Below are 18,759 nucleotides of genomic sequence, written 5' to 3'. Positions count from 1 at the left end.
CTGAGAATACTGGTGTGAGCCACCGCACCTGGCCCATTCTGTGTCTGTCTTCTAAGCTTGACATTAAGCTAATCAAGGACAGAAATCCTGCCTTTCTTATAAATTATGCATATCATAGCATCTGGCAGAAACTCATTGTTTAATAAATATTAGGAGAGTTAAGCGTGAGAAAAATAATGAATGAACTTTAAAAGCCACCATTTTTAAGAAATCCAAAATGTTTTTATGCTTTTTACTGATCCTCTGGTTCAAGGGTCCCCAATCCCCAGGCCATGGCGTAGGTCTGTGTCCTGTTAGACACCAGATGAGCAGCTGGAGAGCGAAGCTAAGCTCTGCTTCCTGTCAGATCAGCAGCAGCATTAGATTCTCATAAGAATGTGAACCCTATTGTGAACCACACATGCAAGGGAACTTGGTTGTGCACTCCTTATGAGAATATAACTAATGCCTGATGATCAGAGCTGGAACAGTTTCCGAAACCATCCTCCCCACCCTACACTGTCCATGGAAAAATTGTCTTCCACAAAACCAGTTCCTGGTGCTAAAATGATTGGAGACTACTGCTCTAGTTCTCTTACAGATTACCCTGAAAGCACTATGTGGCAAAATTAGGACATTTTACAATAGTTTACATGCCCATCTTCAAAGACCTATAATAAAATATTCCCTTTTAATAATAAAACATGTAGTAATAAATAAATTCAAAATTCCCAAAGAAAAAAATCTTTTGTTTCTTAAAAATGATAAAACTGTATCTTGATTTTGTTGTTCTTTTTTTAAAAAAAAAATTCTGTGACATATTTTAAAACATTTTCATATTAATGTTTTAAAAATGTTGTCATTATACCTATCCTGGGAAGTCACTTGTTCTGTAAGTGAGAAAGTGAATTCCTAGAGGGTAAGCAAATTTGCTTTGGGCTGCAAAGCTCTCTTTTGGTAGGACCAAGGCTAGAACCAAGACAGCAATACTCATTACACATTCAGAACTCTTCCAGCTGGTGCAAACTGCCTCAGGAACCAAATAACCAAACACTGAGGATCGAATTCCAAGATGTATCTCTCTCTCCTGTCTTTAAATCTCCTTAGCTTCTTCTCATTCTCTGTTTTGTGACATACTATTATTTTCTCTAGTAAAGCAACTTGCGGAAATCCATTTTTCCTCTTCTTCCTGAATTCTAAGCAGTTTGAGGGGGCAGATCAGGGCTTATCTGTGTTTATCTCTGCTCCAACCTATCATATAATTTCTTATGTAGATTAGATAACCAATAAATTATTGTTGAACTAAGTTGGAATAAATTTTATAAAGTTATCTGTAAAATTATTCAATACTTGATTATTTTTGATAGCAAAATAAAAGCACATTTTGGGTTACATTTGGTTTTATGTAATCTACAATATATAGATATTCTTTAATTGAATTCTATAGTTAGTGCGTTTCCAAAAAGCATATGGACCATTTGAGGTTGCTTATTTTCTTGAGTTCCCCTGGACATTTTTACATTTTTATAGTAAGTGATTTGGCTAATGTAACAGTAATAATTAATAATATCTATCATTATTCAGTGCTTATGGTTTAATCCTCATAACACTAGAAAATAGGCAATATTAATTATGTTTATATTTCAAGTAATTTTCTCAAAATTACACAGCTAGTAAATGGCAGAAGCAGGTTTCAATTCCAAATTGTTGAACCACAAGGCCCATATTCTTAATCTCAATAATCAAGAATAAATAAGACCCATAGGACAGTTGCTTCTTAAAACTTCCACCTAAGGACTCAATGTATGAAAATACAGTTCTACATTAAATTTAATGTCTTTAGAGAAAGGATACAACATAATTATCTGAATCATATTCTGACAGAGATAGTTAATGAATTCTTAACAAATTTTAAGGAAGATATTCACTTTGAAGGGTCATATTTTTGTCATTTCGAACACGTTTCTTCAAGAAGACAGACTTTCAAATTGCCATTGCCTTAAAAAGAAAGAAACTCACCGAAGAACAGCCAAGAGAGTCAAATAGAAACAGCTTTAGTCTGCGGCTCCCACTGTAGAATGAAAACAGCCAGTGAATTCTGCATCTTTAACTGAGGTACGCGGGTTCTCTCACTGGGACTGACTAGGTGATTGGTGTGCACCCACAGAAAGTGAGGAAAAGCAGTGTGGAGGGAGGCCCCATTTGTAAGCTGCAAGGGGCAAAAGGAGCTCCCTCCCCCAGGGTGGTTAGGGATTTTGCTACTCCACCCCAAAAACCATGTTTTTCCTATGGATCTCTGCAACCTAGGGATAAGGAGGTCTCCCATGCCACAAGGGCCTTGGGTTCCCAAGCACACAGCTGTGCAGACTCATAGTGTCTGCTCAGGTGGGTGGCTACTCAGGCACGCACTGAGACACAGAAGATTTTTCATACTCTGGCTCTAGGAACTCCGGTGAGGCAGAAGAACCATCCACTCCCATGGAATGGGGCTGAAGCCAGGGAGCCAAGCAGCCTTGCTCAGTAGGCCCCACTCCCACAGAACCCCACAAGCTAAAACTCACTGGCTTGGAATTCCTGCCGGCCAACGCAGCAGGCTGGAGATTGCTTAAGAAGACTGAATTCGGGGTCGGGGATGGGTAGCTGCCATCACTGTGGCTCCAGACAGCCATATTCTCCTGCTGCCAGTGCCAGCAAGACTGGGCAGTTTGGACTGGGAGGAATTCCCCACAGTGCAGCATAGAGGCTATGACAGTTCATGGCAACACTTCTTTCAGTGGCACCCTGACCCATTTCTCCTCACTGGGCAGGGCCTCCCTGCAGGATTCTCAGCATCTGCAGCCAAGGGTTTATAGACAGAACTCTGATCTCTCTGAGAGGAACTCCTAGGAGGAAAGGCAGCCACAGTATCATGAATCAGCAGTCTTAGTCTTTTATGCCTGCCAGCTCTGGAAAGTTAGGGCAGCCCAGATGAGGGGATTATCCCTAGCACAGCACATCTGCTCTACCAAGAAGCAGCCAGCCTGCTTATTTAAGCAGGTCTCTGATTCTCTTCCTCCTGACTGGGTTAGACCTCCCACCAGGAGTCTCCAGACACCTCCCGCAGGAGTGTTCTGGCCGGCATCAGGTTGGTGCCCCTTTGACACAGAGATCCTAGAGAAAGGATCAGGCTGTCATCTTTGCTGTGCTGCAGCCTCCACTGGTGATACTTCCAGGTATAGGAGGGACCCAGGTGAATAAGGTCTTGAGTGGACCCCCAGCAAACTGCAGCAGCCTTATGGAAGATGGACCTCACTGCTATGAAAAACAAACAGAAAGCAACAACAACATCAACAAAAAAGACCCTACAAAAACCCCAAAGGTCAGCAGCCTCAAAAATCAAAAGTACATAAACTCATGAAGATGAGAAAGAATCAACATAAAAACTCTAAAAACTCAAAAAGCCAGAGTAACTCTTTTCCTCAAAATTATTGCAAAACCTTTCCAGCAAGGGTAGAGAAGTGGGCTGAGGCTGAGATGGGTGCATTGAGAAAAGTAGGCTTCAGAAGATGGGTAATAAAGAACTTCACTGAGCTAAAAGAGTATGTTCTAGCCCATTCAAACATGCTAAGAACCATGAGAAAACATTACAGTAGTTGTTAACAAGAATAAAAAGTTTTGAGAGATATGCAAATGACCTGATGGAGCTGAAAAACACAACATGAGAACTTCACATTGCAAACATAAATATCAATAGCCAAATAGACCAGGTGGAAAAAAGCATATAAGAGCTTAAAGACTAATCTTGCTGAAATGAGGCAGGCAGACAAGCTTAGAGAAAAAAAAAATGAAAAAGAATGAACAAAACCTTTGATAACTATGGGATGATGTACAAAGACCAAACTTAATGACTGATTGGGATACCTGAAAGAAACAGGGAGAATAAAACCAAACTGGAAAACATACTTCAAGATATCATCCAGGAGAACTCCCCCAACCAAAAAAGACAGACTAACATTCAAATTCAGAAAATTCAGAGAACTCCAGTAAAATACTCCACAAGAAGATCAACCACAAGACACATGATCATCAGATTCTCCAAGGTCAAAATGAAAGAAAAAATGTTAGAGGCACACAGAGAGAAAAACCAGGTTACCTATAAAGAGAAGCCCATCAGATTAACAACAGATCTCCAAGCAGAAACCCTACAAGCCAGAAGAGATTGGAGGCCAATATTCATCATTCTTAAAGAAAATGATTTCCAACCTAGAATCTCATATCTAGCCAAACTAAGCTACATCAGCAAAGGAGAAATACAATTCTTTTCAGACAAGCGAATGCTAAGGTAATTCATCACCACTAGACCTGCCTTACAAGAGCTCTTGAAGGAAGCACTAAATATGGAAAAGAAAAATTGGTACAGAGAACAAAGAAACAATGTACCAGTCTCTGGAATGCAGCTAAAATAGTGTTCAGAGGAATTTATAGCACTAAATGCCCACATCAAAAAGGTAGAAAGATCTCAAGTCAACATTGCAACATCATCATAACTAAAGGAATGAGAGAACCAAGAGCAAACAAACCCCAGGGCTAGCAGAAGACAAGAAATAAGGAAACTCTGAGTGGAACTGAGAGATAGAGACATGAAAAAACCTTCAAAAATATAAACAAATTCTGGAGCTTTTTTTTTTTTAAAAAATGAATGAAATAGACCACTAGCTGGACTAATAAAGAGGAAAAGAGAGAAGAATCAAATACACAGAACAAAAAAACATAAAGGGGATATCACCACTGACCCCACAGAAATACAAACAACCTTCAGAGAATACTATAAACAACTCTATGCAAATAAACTAGAAAATCTGGAAGTAATGGATAAATTCCTGACATATAAATCTTCCCAAAACTGATCCAGGAAGAAGTTGAATCCCTGAATAGACCAATATCAAGTTCTGAAATTGAGACAGTAATAAATTGCCTACCAAAAAAAAAAAAAAAAAATCCACAGGTCCAGGTGGATTTACAGCTGAATTCTACCGGAGGTACAAAGAGAAGCTGGTATCCTTTTTTCTGAAACTATTCTAAAAAATTGAAAAGAAGGGAATACTCCCTAGCTCATTTTATGAGGACAGAATCATCCTGATACCAAAACCTGGCAGAGACACAACAAAAAAAGAGAAAACTTCAGGCCAATATCTCTGATGAACATCAATGCAAAAATTCTCAATAAAATACTGGCAAACCAAATCCAGCAGCACAGCAAAAAGCTTATCCACCACAATCAAGCTGGCTTTTTCCCTGGAATGCAAGGCTTGTTCAATATATGCAAATAAATAAATGTAATTTATTACATAAACAGAACTAAAGACAAAAGCCACATGATTATCTCAATAGATGCAGAAAAGGCCTTCAATATAATTCAACATCCCTTCATGTTAATAACTCTCAATGAACCAGGTATTGAGGGAACATACTTCAAGATAAGAAGAGTCATTTATGATAAACCCACAGCCAATATCATACTGAATGAGTAAAACCTGGAAGCATTCCTTTTAAAAACCAGCAGAAGACAAGAATGCCCTCTCTGACCACTCCTATTCAACATAGTATTGGAAGTTCTGGCCAGGGCAATCAAGCAAGAGAAAGAAAGAAAAGGCATTCAAATAGAAAGAGAGGAAGTCAAATTGTCTTTGTTTGCAAATGACATGATCCTGTATCTGGAAAACCCAATATTCTTAGCCCAAGAGTTTTTTAAATTTCTAAGCAACTTCACAAAGTCTTAGGATACAAGATCAGTAGGCAAAAGTCAAAAGCATTCCTATACACCAGGCGTCCCCAGACTTTTTACACAGGGGGCCAGTTTACTGTCCCTCAGACTGTTGGAGGGCCGCCACATACTGTGTTCCTCTCACTGACCACCAATGAAAGAGGTGCCACTTCCTGAAGTGCAGCGGGGGGCCAGATAAATGGCCTCAGGGGGTCACATGCGGCCCGCGGGCCATAGTTTGGGGACACCTGCTATACACCAACAACAGATAACTAAAGAAGCAAATCAAGAATAAACTCCCATTCACCAATCCTACAAAGAGAATAAAATATCTTAGAAAGCCAACAAAAGAAGTAAAGGACCTCTTCAAGGAGAATTACAAACCATTGCTCAAGAAAATCAGAGAGGACACAAACAAATGAAAAAGCATTCCATCCTCATCGATAGGAAGAATCAGTATTGGAAAATGGCCATACTGTTCAAAGTAATTTATAGATTCAATGCTATTCCCATTAAACTACCATTGACATTCTTCACAGAATTAGAAGAAACTATTTTAAAGTTCATATGAAACCAGAAAAGCTTGTACAGCCAAGATGATCTTAAGCAAAAAGAAAAAAGCTGGAGGCATTACACTACCCAACTTCAAACAAGGCTGTATTAACCAAAACAGCATGATACTAATACAAAAACAGACACATAGAAGAATAAAAGAGTAAAGAACTCAGAAATAAGACTGCACATCTATAACCATCTGATTTTCAACAAACTTGACAAAAACAAGCAATGGGGAAATGATTCCCTATTTAATAAATGGCTAGCCATATGGAGAAAATTGAAACTGAACCCATTCCTTAAACCATATATAAAAAGTAACTCAAAATGGATTAAAGACTTAAGTGTAAAACCCAAAACTATACTCCCTAGAAGAAAATCTTGGCAATATCATTCAGAATATAGACATGGGCAAAGATTTCATGACAAAAATCGCCAAATGCAAAAGTTGACAAATGGGGTCTAATTAAACTACAGAACTTCTGCACAGCAAAATAAACTATTATCAGAGTGAGCAGGTAACCTATAGAATGGGAGACTATTTTTGCAATCTATCCATCTGACAAAGGTCTAATATCCATAATCTGCAAGGAACTTAAACAAATTTACAGGTTAAAAAACAACCCCATTAAGAAGTGGGCAAAATACATAAACAGACATTTCTCAAAAGAAGATATTCATGCAGCCAACAAACAGAAAAAAAAAAAAAGCTTAACATCACTGATCATTAAAGAAACAAAAATTAAAACCTTGAGATATCATCTCATGCCAGTCCGAATGGCGATTATTAAAAAGTCAAGAAATAACAATGCTGACGAGGTTGTGGAGAAATAGGAGAACTTTTATACTGCTGGTGGGAATGTAAATTAGTTCAACCATTGTGGAAGACAGTCTTGCGATTCCTCAAAGATCTAGAACCAGGAATACCATTTGATCCAGCAATCCCATTACTGGGTATATACCCAAAAGAATCCAAACCATTCTATTACAAAAATACATGCATGTGTATGTTCAATGCATCATTGTTTACAATAGGAAAGACATGGAATCAACCCAAATACCCTCAATGATAGAGTGGATAAAGGAAATGTGGTACATATATCCCATGAAATACTATGCAACCACAAAAAGAAACAAGATCATGTCCTTTGTAGGGATATGGATGGAGCTGGAAGCCCTTGTCCTCAGAAAACTAATGCAGAAACAGAAAACCAAACACCACTTGTTCTCATGTTCAGCTCTCTCAAGTGGGAGCTGAACAATGAGAACACATGGACACAGGGAGTAAAACAACACATACTGGATCCTGTTGAGGGGTAGGGTGGAGAGAGAGAGAGCGTTAGAAAAAATAGCTAATGCATGCTGGCTTAATACCTAGGTGATGGGTTGATAGGTGCAGCAGCCACCATGGCACACGTTTACCTATGGAACAAACCTGCACATCCTGCATATGTGCCCCAGAACCAAAAATAAATTTTAAAAAAATCTTCTAATTTAAGAATTAATATTCTGGTTGTACAGATTTAAAAAAAAACTATGTTTTGGTCACACTATTAGTATGGAATTGATCAGGGACTCAACCCAATGTCTGATTAACTCCCAAGCCCATGCCTATAACTTTGCCCTGCATTTCCTTATCACATTAAATTTTGCCAGCATCAGTCTCATTAAAAAAAAAATTAAAAAATACAAATAAGAAGGAAATTCACATACAGCTTTTATAATTCTATATTAAATTAGACTATGAGTTTCTCCAAGATAAAAATTATAGGGTTTTTATCACCATATCCATTTTTTTCAATGTATTTTTTGACAAGTAGGTGCTCAATAAATGCTCAATGAATTAGTAAGTTAATGTGTAAGTAAATAAATGAATAACCTTTCACAATTTGTATTGATATTTTCTTCATTATTTAATGTTCACCAATCACAGGAAAGTCATTAGAAGGTGAGAACAGCACTATCTCTTTTCCTTTCTGATAACAGCATCTTCTCCTCTCTCTGCGTAATGGAGATAGCGCAGATATTCCAAACAAGATAGCTAGCTACAAAAAAAAAAAAAAAAAAAAAAAAAAAAAAAAAGGTGTCAGTTCATTTTTGCTTTGTTACTTTCAACTTATATATTAGGTCAGTAGTTATTTTGGAAAATCATGTTTCACATCCTCAGAGTTGTCATTCAACACATCCTACATTAGGGGAAAGCAGCCTGAAAATGGCATGACTTTTCTTGAGTAGCTCTTCTACATCATACCTATGTAGCACAACTCTGAGTTTCCATTTCTTCCTCTATGATACAGTGTTTAAAACCTCACTTTCTAGGGTGTGTGACAGTAGAGAATGAAAGCAAGGCCTTTTGTTTGGTGCCGGAACATGGTGATGTTAATAATAGCTATGATGAACAGTGGCCAGCAGCCATTCATTGGACTGAATGCTTCCCATGTGCTGTGGTTTAAATCTCCCCTCCAAAATTCATTTTGAAATACAGCTGTCTTTGTAACAGTATTAAGAGGTGGGGCTTATAAAAGTGATTAGGTTATGAAGGCTCTACTCTCATGAATGGATTAATCACATCACTGAGGAAGTGGGTTTGTTATTGTGTGAGTGGCTTTGTTACAAAAGCAAGATCTCTTTTGCTGGGTTGATCCTCTCAAGATGCCAGCACGTGTTCTTAAATGTTGTAGCCTGCAGACCATGAGGCAAATAAACCTCTTTTCTTTATAAATTTCCCAGTCTGTGGTATTCTGTGATAGTAGCAGAAAAATGAACTAAAATAACATGTATCATTACACTTCATCTTTCCACATACTCCGAGGGAGGTCTTACTCTCATATCACTTCACTTCACAGAGAGGTTAAATCATCAGTAGATAATAAAGCTCCTAGATGGCAGAACTGGACTCAGAACCCAGGTCTGCTAAGGCTGTAATTCCAGGCTCTTATTCATCATACAGCACCAGCTGCCTAGATGTCCATGGTAGTTCTTAAAATAGATAGCTATTATAGTCAGGGATAACCTAACTGTAAGGGTATTTTATGAAACACATTGTTAGAATATTTTTAAAATTTTTTTATTTTATTGCATTTTAGGTTTTGGGGTCCATGTGAAGAACATGCAAGATTGTTGCATAGGTACACACGTGGCAGTGTGATTTGCTGTCTTCCTCCCCATCACCTATATCTGGCATTTCTCCCCATGCTATCTCTCCTCAACTCCCCACCCCCCCACTGTCCCTTCCCTATTTCCCCCCAACAGACCCCAGTGTGTAGTGCTCCCCTCCTTGTGTCCATGTGTTCTCATTTTCAACACCCACCTATGAGTGAGAGCATGTGGTGTTTGATTTTCTGCTCTTGCATCAGTTTGCTGAGAATGATGGTTCCAGGTTCATCCATGTCCCTACAAAGGGCACGAACTCATCGTTTTCATTGCACAAACATCACAGAATGTACTTACACAAACCTGAATGGTATAGCCTATGACACACCTAGGCTATATGACGTAGCCTCTTGCTTCTAAACTACAAACCTGTACAGCATATTGCTGTACTTAATACTGTAGGCAATTATAACACAGTGTTAGTATTTGTGTACTTAATCATATCTAAACATAGAAAAGGTAGAGAAAAAACATAATATAAAAGGTTTTGAAAATGGTAAATCTGTATAGGGTACTTATCATGAATGGAGCTTGCAAAACTGGAAGCTGCTCTGGGTCTTAGTCAGTGAGAGGTGAGTATGAAGGCCTAGAACATTATTGTACACTGCTATAGACATAAACATTGTACATTTAGCTAACACCAATTCTTTTTCAAAAAACATTTATTTCTTCAATAATGAATTAAATTTATATTACTGTAACTTTTCAACTTTGTAAACATTTTAATTTTTGTAAACCTTTTGTCTCTTTTGCAATAACACTTAGCTTCAGGCACCAACACATTGTACAGCTGTATATAAATTTTTTTAATATCCTTATTTTTTAGGCTTTTTCTTTTTTTTTACTTAAAAAATAACTTAAAAGAATTAAAACTGAAAAAAAATAACCAATATGCAAGAATACATATTGGCCTAGGCCTACATATTGTCAGGAAGATCAATATCACTATCTCCCACCTCAACATCTTGTCCCACCAGAAGGTCTTCAAGGATGATAAAAGGCACGAAGCTTTCATCTTCCATAGTAACAATGTCTTCTTCTGAAATACCTCATGAAGGATCTGTCCAAGCCTTTTTTACAATTAACTTGCTTTTTTATAAGTAAAAGTAAGCTGAGGTAGGAGAATAGCTGGAGGCCAACAATTTGAGACCAGCCTGGACAACATAGGGAGAGCCAGTTGCTGCCAAAACAAATAAATACATAACTAAATTAGGTGTGCATCATGGTGCATGCCTGTAGTCTCAACTACTCAGGAGGCTGAGGCAGAAGAATCATTCAAACCCAGGAATTCAAGGCTGCAGTGAGCCAGGATCATACCACTGCACTCCAGCCAGGGTAACAGAGAAAGACCCCATCTTAAAAAATGTAAATAAATAAACATAAATAATAAATAAAATAATGATTAAAATATAATGTCATAAATTAATAAACCAATAACATTTATTATCATTATCAAGTATTTTATACTATACATAATCATATATGCTAGACTTTCATAAAACTGGCAATGCAGTAGATTTTTTTACATCAGCACCACAAATATGTTAGTAACACATTATGCTGTGACATTACAATAGCTATGACATCACTAGACATTTGAAATTTTTCAGCTTGGAAATAATATTATGGGGTGACCATCACATATATGAATTTTTGTTGACCAAAACATCATTATGTGATATGCATGACTGTATTTACTGTTCTCAATATATTTCAAAAATAATAATAGATGGAGTGCATGTAGAGATTTAAGCAAGTAAAAGGAAAATTATACATTTATCCAAACGACATGGTCCACAGTCATCATTCATTTACCAAATGAGCTCTTGAATGGGAAGATTACGGGTTTTCCAATCTTAATGGAAGTGGACAAAGTGAAAACAGATCTCTTTCATGTGTATGTTAATGCATTTACTCTCATGTGGTTGGAACTGGAAAGGATTCAAAGCCTGGCTTAAGCGCAATGTAAACTGGGCATAAGAAACCATATGGATACAGCAATTTATTGCTGACAGGGTGTTGACCAAATTGTCACATACATTGACTGCCTTATTCAGAGGCTTGGGGAAAACCACTCCAGATGGCCTATATTATAAAGTGGTGCTGCTTTCCAGGATGAGCACCGTGAGGTTTTACCAAATCCTAGAGGCTATCTGATTTGGAGGAACTGCCTTGGAAAACCAGAGCAAACCTGAAACAAGATTTAATGATCACTAAAAGGCATGGGGTTTATAATCGGCCGATGTAAATAGAGCAGAGCCTCCAGATTTAAGGCTTTGTAGTTCTAGCTTAGAATATTAATCAGGAGATCTGTACTGGGCTCACTTGCTTCCAGCTCACTTAAACCCATTCTGATTTTGCCTACTGTTCTCTGATTATTCCTGCTGTTGCTATCTGTAGACAGCCCATTCCAGTATCTTTTCCCTCTTAAATGGTCAGTAGTTATTGGTAAGATGTGTTAAAGGGATAGTAAGGTTTGAAGATTTTTTTCCTGATGTAGGAAAAATTTAATGAATTTGAAAAGCTGCAAGATAACTGACAGCTTATATATTAAAATTTTAAAAAGTGCCTTCAAAAAACAGTCAATTAAAAAGGGGTCCAAAATAGATACACATATAAAAAATTTAAATGCTCATCATAGAATGTATTATTCTTTAAGAGCACCTGAATCAAAGTTAATCTGATATCTTGTTTCTGCTACCTTGACATTTGAGTTCAGTCTTTTTGTGTTTCTAGCATAAAATGAGGAGAATGGAATGAAGAAATATAAAGATATATCTTACTGTGGTAAAGAATAGCATGCATAGAATTTTGCTAAAGAGCGAGGGGATGGTGTGGTTTCACTAAACTTACAGTCCCAGAAACAAAGCAATTAAAGCAGGTGTGGTCAGAGGTGCTTTTCCCCTTTCCTTGTCAATGACTTTAAGTGGTAGTATCTAATCTGGAAGATATTAATGAGTAATTTTAAAAAGACCAGAAATAGTAACAGAAAGAAAAAGTCATGGCAAGTGTTGTTCCACACATGTGAACTGAACAGTTATATCTGTATTTTATATTTTATTTTAGTTGAAAAATATCTTTTTCCCTTTTTCATTTTGGTACCCAGGTAGACTACATTATCCAGGCTTTTTTGCAGTTAGGTAGAGCCATGCATGTGCATTTTAGCCATTGGGATGTGGGTGGAAGCAATGCATGACTCACAGTTACCTCCCACCAAATCTCCTCTGTGAGATCCTCCATGCACTTTAGCCATCTGCCTCAGAGAGAACTCAAATGACCTAGGGGAAGGCGAGTCACAAGAGCCTGCCTACCTTAGTCACTACTACAAGGATAGCTGCCAAGACAAAGAACACCTAAAGACAGTTGTGTGGATGATGGTGCATTAAACTAGTGATATTTTTGATGTAATTTTAATAGCAGTTAACCTACTCTGACTAGCATAATCAATTATAAATAAATCAGACCTTTTTGAAATTCAGTAAATGAAAAATAGCTTATAGCTCTTGAAAGTGTGTGTTTGAAATAAAAATTACATGCCCTCCTAAATAGTATTTAAATGTATCCAATGACTTGAGCCCATACTACAGATGTACAGTCTTTATATAGGAAGCGTGGGGGAACACCTGAGAATAGATGTGGTAGAAGGAAAAGAGCTTTTTTATTTTTTAAAATTATATTCTAAGTTCTGGGGTACATGTGCAGAACGTGCAAGTTTGTTACATATTCCATCACCCTGTCATCTACATTAGGTATTTCTCCTAATGCTATCCCTCCCCAGGTTCCCCACCCCCCGACAGGCCACAGTATGGATATTCCCCTCCCTGTGTCCATGTGTTTAAACTAAGAGAGGCATAATTCTCACTTCCACATCTGTCTCCTTCCAGATGTTTGATCTCAAACAACTTTTTCTGAACCTCATCTCAAAATGGTGAAATATTATCTTTCTCAAAATGAAATAAACTGGTCTAGGCAATGTGCCTGGTATAAAGTAAGCACTCTGTATGAGGATTCTTATCAACCCAAGGTAACTTTTAGGATATTGGCACATTTCTGAATATACACTCAATTTTCTTCTTGAAACTACTTTTCTATTTTTGTGAAAGCAATCTTTTTTTATTAGTCACTATTATTTATACAGTATTTAGTAGATAGTAGACACTTGATATATATTTCCTGAATTAATAAGAAAGGGAAGTAAGTTAGGAAGGCAGGGAGTGTAGGATTTCAATTTAATTGCTTTGGCATTTAGCCTGGGTATTGAGAGTTTTGAAAGCCCCCCAAGTGACTTTAACATTCAGACAACATCGAGAGCCAGTTTTCTAAAGCCTTGATAGGCAAAATGTAATCCATAGCATCACTATCATCTGGAAGCTTGAAAGAAATGTAGAATCTTGGGCCCCACCTTTGACTTTACTGAATCAAAACTTACATTTAATAAAATGCCCAGGAGATTTGTATGAACATTAAAGGTTGAGGGGTGTTGCTCTAAAAGTTGTATCATATCAGATGCAATTCAGTTAGTTTTTAAATACCATGATGTTAAATTCAATGGGGAGAAAACTGCAACATTATTTCAGTTGGCAGCCCAATGTAAAAGTCATACAAAGCAGTAGGTGGTGCTAGAAAACTTGTTCTTAAAAGCCATTGCATATTCTGCATCTAAAGCAGCTATAGAATATAAAGATTCTCTGTAGGTATGGACTAACAGCATTCCAGTAACCCCATGAAGTAAGTATTGTTCTCTCCATATGACAGATGTAAAAACAAACATTTACAGATACTACACAATTTGACCACATTAGGGAATTTGAAAATGGAGTATCCTGGACACTGGGCTGGTTCAGTGTGGCAGCTGGAAATACTGTTACTTGAAAGCTACAAGGCCACCAAACTTCACCTCACATGTCTCAGGTCTCAGGACTGTTTGCTACTGAAGGACATTTAGGAATGAATATGGGAACTTAGTTGCAGAGTCAGATAGCTCAATCAGGTGACCACACATAATCTTAAGTCTAACTCAATTGAAAAAAAGGAAAACTCAGCGGTCAGCATAAGCAGGCCTAGGAAGAGAGGTCACCTAGGACATGGGCCTGAAAGGAAGTGCTCCAAAGAGAAATGCAAGCTTTCCATAATGGGAGAAATTTGGGAGTTCCCAAACTCTTATATTCTCATTGTAGGGAAAAATCTTAATCTATATTTTTCAGGCAAATGTGGAGGGGATGTCTTTTCTAGATTTTGAAAACTTTGTCTTTTCCAGCTTGGATGTGCAGACACTGTAAATTGCAAGGGTTTGACCTTAATCTGGAGTTACAATGTCAGCAGGAGGCACACTATTTAACTAGGCAGCTCGCGAGTTGATAGATGATGCTTTGGCACAGTAGAGAGACTTGTAATCATTAAGCAGTAGTCAGAAATTGTATAAAGTTACTACTCCCAAATAAAAATAATATGAAATGATGCAAAACCTGAGGAACTCAAGGGGATTTACACTGTAATTGGTACATTTTTCTCTTGAATTGCCTCAAAATTTTACCAGTGTTCCCAAAAGGAACAAAATATGCAGTGACTTTAGCCGTTTTCATTGGGTCTTCTCTAGCAGACTTCTCTGTAAAAGAAATGCTGTCTCTTTACCATTTGCACTTCTCTAGTTGGGACTCAATTTATGTAATTAATTAGAAAATACCCTACTTTGGAATATTAATGTATCTGCTGTTGGATTTTCTGTTATTTCTGAGCCATGACTTAAATGTTATGTATTAGGTACAACAGCCAGAGGGAATTGTCAGGGTACTCAAGTGTGTCTCAGTCACAGCAGAACTGAGAATACTACATATTAAAGACAAAGCCATAACCATAGTATCCTGGGTCTTAGTTCTAGAGAAGTGGGACTAGATTAGAAGATTGGATGAAAATGTGCCTCAGAGAACAAACACATTGGCTTCTTCTCACAAACTTAATTGAGCACTATACATATATATGAAAATTATACTCCTGAGTAAACTCTAACCCACAGCATCTTTCTTCTGTATTTCTCAGAGACATAATCAGATGGTTCAGTGGCCCAAGTGGGTGCGAAATCTGCCAGAGCTGAAAAGCTCCCAGGTTTTCTACTGCTTCTTAGAAGGGTTATATCACTGCCTAGAAACAACCGGCACTAGCATGCTGGCCTCCATCTGTAAAGGTCACATAAGAGCCTTGTACATTTTCAGGTGCTTCTGATCTACAAGCTTCCATCTGTTGATAGATATTAAAACAAAGTCTAATGTTCTGCCGGAGAAACATCAGGAACTTGCATGCTCAGAGGAAGAGGGGACCTCTCCCTTCCTATATACGTTCATCAGCAGGAGTCTGGGAAGAACCCCAGAACTCTTGAAAAGACTTCCCACCTTCCCCCAAATAACACTCATAGATGTTCCACTTTTACATGCCTTGGAACCATCAGGACTTATTTTATCATACCCTTTATTCATGTTTTTGTCAATGACAGAAGCTCAGGTATTTTCGGTCATCCTTCACTGTCTAATTTCCACAATTTTTGTATATTCCCTTCCCAATTCCTGAAACCCTTCCACTATACTCTATGGAATTTAAAGGGATAAATTCATCAGGAAAATATCCTATACCCCCAAATTCTTCAACTGCTCGCTTCAGTGTCTGACTCTAAATGAAAACTGGGCTTCCCTTGAAGACAATACTTCCCTTGTGGACTTCTCAAGCAAGGGCTTTTTCTCTTCCTCAAGCCCTTTACTGCTGGGCCTGGAGGTAAGTTAACAGTCCTCTTTGCCTGTCATTGATGCTTGCAAACCATTCAGACTCCTCTCGATGCACACCCTGAGCCCCAGCTTTGCATCTCGTTTCATCTTCATGAGCCCCACTGCCCTCCTGGTTGCTCTCAGTGATCAACCTTTCAAGCACTTCGCCTTGTTTCTTAAAGACTCACTGTCACTCTCTCCAAGATCACGCTGTTTTAATTCTTGGTAATTTTAATGTAGAGCTATTTCTTCTACTACCATAGTCTCTCAGTTCCTTGAATTCCCCTCTCTAGTGATCTTTTCTTCCATTCCCTGAACCACTTACTCCACGGTCATTCCTCAGACTTGTTATGATTTTTCTAATTTGCTCCCTGTCATGACGGAATTTCATAAATACCTTACCCACGCAGGGATCTACAATCCACGACCCTCCCCCCTTTTCATTCTCTCTCTCTCCTTTCATGTCCTTGCTTCTCTCCTTCTCAGGTTGGTTTATCATGATCAGTTATAATCACTCTTTTCCACACACCCTCAACTCCTTTGTCCCTCTCTGGCTTTGTCCCGGAAAACAACCACATTCTTGATTTAATCCAGCTTTCAATATACTTCACAGTTTCTCCTTCACAGCTGACCCACATTCTATGTGTTGTCAAATCAGATCTTCTTTTATCAGTCATGTAAGCATTATGTGGCACAGTGGAGCATTTCTTTCTTACTCGGCTTCAGGAAATCACACTCCTGGTTTTCTACCTTATTGGCCACTCACTTCCAGTTTCTTTTCAGCTTCTACTTCATCTTCTCATCCTTACATTTTTGGAGATCCTCAGGACTTGGTGCTTAGATATTTTTTCTTTCAAGTCTATACTCATATGATCTCATCTGCTCTCATAGGTTTAAATACTACCTAGATTCGGTTAGTTTGCAAATTTCTAGCACTAGTCCAGACCTCTCCTTCGAGAGTCCAGAGTCACATAACATATCCCACTATTAGCTAACTATTCAGCATCTCTATTTAAATATTTAAGACAGTGGGATATTACTACAGGTTTTTCTTTTGATTCCAACTCTCACTATTTGAACTTTTGTCACACAAATCTAGGAACTAAATGGATTCAAATAGAGAAAGATAATTCTACACCCAAACTCGGCTCCTGATGGTCTTTCTGAAACATACTATTCTTACTGTCTTTCTCATACCTGAAAACGATGATGCAAGCTTTCCAGTTTCCTCAGGCCAAAAATCAAAAAGTCCTTGGAGCTGTCTTTGTCTCCTCTCTACTCTGTCAGAAAATCACGTTGGTTCCACTTTAAATTCAAATTCAGAATCAACTCTGCCTACCAATTTCATCATCACCTTCCTTGTCAAAGCTATCATGTTCTCCCTGCTAACCAGTCTTCTGCCTTTACCCCTGCTGCCTCCAATCTCTTCTCAGCATAGCAACCTGAGCAATCCTGCTAGTCAGATGGGCTCTATTGTGCTTAAAAAATGCAGTGGCTTTCCAGTTCATACTGGCTAAGAATCAAAAGCACTAGCTTGCCCCATGAGACTTTCCTCTGTGGCCTCATGCCTTAGGACTCCTCCCCGTGCTCACTCTGTTCCAGCTGCACTGGCTTTCTTTCTATTCTGTTCTTTAGACATGTCAAATCCTGCTCTTACTTCAGAGCCCCTTTCCTTGATGTTTCTGCCTAGCATGTTTTTCCTTGGAATCTCCATGTCTTACTTCCTTGCCTATATCAGGTCTTTCTTAAAACAGCATCTTCTATCTGTAGTCTTCTATGACTACTGACCAAAATGATTCAACTACAGAGGTACACACTAGCCTCCCTGTTCCCTTTCCTGCTTTAGCTTTCTCCATGTGATATGCTATACATTTTGCTATATAATAGTTATTGTCTATTTCTTTCCCAGAATGGAAACTCCTTGAAGATAGGAATTTTTCTATGTTTTAAAAATTGCTAAGTACCCAGGATCTGTAACAGTGCCTGATACATTTTAGGCACTCAATAAATATATACTGAATGAATAAACAGACCTGTTACTCATAAACAACATCACTAACATCACCTAGACCTATGTGTGGGTTTTGCGCCATGACATTCTTCCTGTGCCAGCGCTTGGTTGAAATCCCTACTGTGACAGCACTTACGCTTTTTCTCTGTTTCCCCTACCCCCTTTACATTCCAATTTTCAACACTTATTTGTCTGCATCTACTCTGTAGTGACGAGGAACTCATGTATGCCTACCGAGTGTCTTCATGAGCAGGCCTGGCAGTAGCTTATCACAGAAAGGTCTATGAGAACACTAATGAAGGAGGGGCTGGAAGAGTTCCCTAAGGCTGCATAACAAGTACTACAAACTGAATGGCATAAGCATCGGAAATTTATTGTTTCACAGTTCTAGAGGCTAGAAGTCCAAGATTAAGGTGAGAGAAGGGTTGACTCCATCTGAGGGTTGTGAGAAAAAATTCGTTCCATGCCTTGTCCCCCAGAAGTTGGCTTCATCCGAAGGTGATTTTCTTTCAGTCTTTTGCATTCGTTGGCTTATAGATGCATCACATTAATTGCTGACTTCATCT

At 38.2% G+C, this 18,759-nt stretch overlaps 1 long non-coding RNA gene across 1 annotated transcript in view; it reads right to left on the bottom strand.

The window, feature by feature from the left end:
• LOC141583451 (uncharacterized) overlaps positions 1 to 18,759 on the bottom strand; it is a 62,277-nt gene that overhangs the window by 23,551 nt on the left and 19,967 nt on the right. The window contains exon 5 of the long non-coding RNA XR_012516063.1: positions 3,403 to 3,410. This is a non-coding gene — a long non-coding RNA (uncharacterized LOC141583451). The remainder of the gene's footprint in view (positions 1 to 3,402; positions 3,411 to 18,759) is intronic.

The sequence above is a fragment of the Saimiri boliviensis genome, chromosome 1 (assembly GCF_048565385.1).
Source record: "Saimiri boliviensis isolate mSaiBol1 chromosome 1, mSaiBol1.pri, whole genome shotgun sequence".
In the NCBI taxonomy this organism is placed as follows: Eukaryota; Metazoa; Chordata; class Mammalia; order Primates; family Cebidae; genus Saimiri; species Saimiri boliviensis.
Note: the sequence above shows the minus strand (reverse complement) of the source record. Positions and strands in the feature narration are given on the sequence as shown.